This window comes from Nerophis ophidion, linkage group LG20, assembly GCF_033978795.1.
Source record: "Nerophis ophidion isolate RoL-2023_Sa linkage group LG20, RoL_Noph_v1.0, whole genome shotgun sequence".
Lineage (NCBI taxonomy): Eukaryota > Metazoa > Chordata > Actinopteri > Syngnathiformes > Syngnathidae > Nerophis > Nerophis ophidion.
Window position 1 is genome coordinate 46,586,064 of NC_084630.1, and position 1,433 is coordinate 46,587,496.

Sequence of the window (1,433 nt, forward strand, 5' to 3'; positions counted from 1 at the left end):
AAATATGGCAATATCGCCAAATGATCAAGACCCCAGACCCCCCTGGCAGACACTCGGGTGTCATGTTTTAGGATTAAAAAATGTTCATCTGATTTTGTACATCTTCATTCTCATCCCTGGTGACAACACGAGCAGGGGGAAGAAAGACACACCATGTTCTTGTTAAGTAGCTTGCACTTGTGCCCAGGGGCGCCGCTAAGGGTTTTGGGCCCCATGAAAATAATTTTTACAGGGCCCCCAACACATCATTTCAGCATCATTAGGGGCCTCTCTGGGCCCCTACAATCCGTCTCCTTTAACGCCCCTGCTTGTAAGTTGTACTTACAGGGAAATATGAAGATAGAAGTTGTATTTAGAGGGAAATATGAAGATAGAAGTTGTATTTAGAGGGGAAAATGAAGATAGAAGTTGTACTTACCGCGGTCTTAGAGGGAAGGATGAAGATATAAGTTGTATTCAGAGTGAAAAATGAAGATATAAGTTGTACTTACCGCGGTCTTGGAAGAAAAAATGAAGATAAAAGTTGTATTTAGAGTGAAAAATGAAGATCTAAGTTGTACTTTGACGGAGACTTCATCCTGCGGACATGCAGGCCGCCATCACACTTTGAGACGCATACTGGTGACGTCACCGCCCCAGCCTACTTGTGACGTCACCGCCCCCAGCGGCGTGGAGTGCAACTGCAGCTCATAATGGCTTAATCCTAGGGCTGTGGGGGAAATCGATTCGAATTTGAATCGTGATTCTCACGTTGTGCGATTCAGAATCAATTCTCATTTAAAAACAAATATATATATATATTTTTTTTTTAATCAACCCAAGAAACCACTACACAGCAACACCATAACAATGCAATCCAATTCCAAAAGCAAAGCTGAGCCAGCAACACTCAGAACTGCAATAAACAGAACAATTGAGAGGAGACACAAACACCACACAGAACAAACCAAAAGTAGTGAATATTATCGACACCCGTATCAATATTAGTTATCATTTCAGCATAGTGATTAAAAATCCCTCATTGACATTATCATTAGACATTTATAAAAATAATAAAAAAGAACAATAGTGTCACAGTGGCTTACACTTGCATGGCATCTCATAAGCTTGACAACACACTGTGTCCAATGTTTTCACAAAGATAAAATAAGTCATATTTTTGCTTCCTTTAATAGTTCAAACAAATTTACATTATTGCAATCAGTTGATAAATCATTGTCCTTTACAAATATAAAAGCTTTTTTTTTTTAATCTATTACTCTGCTAGCATGTGAGCAGACTGGGGTAGATCCTGCTGAAATCTATGTATTGAATGAATACACAATCCTTTTGAATCGGAAAAATATCGTTTTTGAATCGAGAATCGTGTTGAATCGAAAAAATCGATATATAATCGAATCGCGACCCAAGAATCGATATCGAATCGAATTGTG

The 1,433-nt window shown here is 38.8% G+C and overlaps 1 protein-coding gene across 1 annotated transcript in view; it reads right to left on the reverse strand.

Annotated features, from left to right (window-relative positions):
* The window catches only part of LOC133539229 (translation initiation factor IF-2, mitochondrial-like), a gene marked incomplete at its 3' end in the record, with an annotated part of 43,127 nt that extends 42,494 nt beyond the window's left edge, over positions 1-633 (reverse strand). Inside the window, exon 1 of the mRNA XM_061881405.1 lies at positions 492-633. The remainder of the gene's footprint in view (positions 1-491) is intronic.
* Positions 634-1,433: the final 800 nt, after the last annotated feature.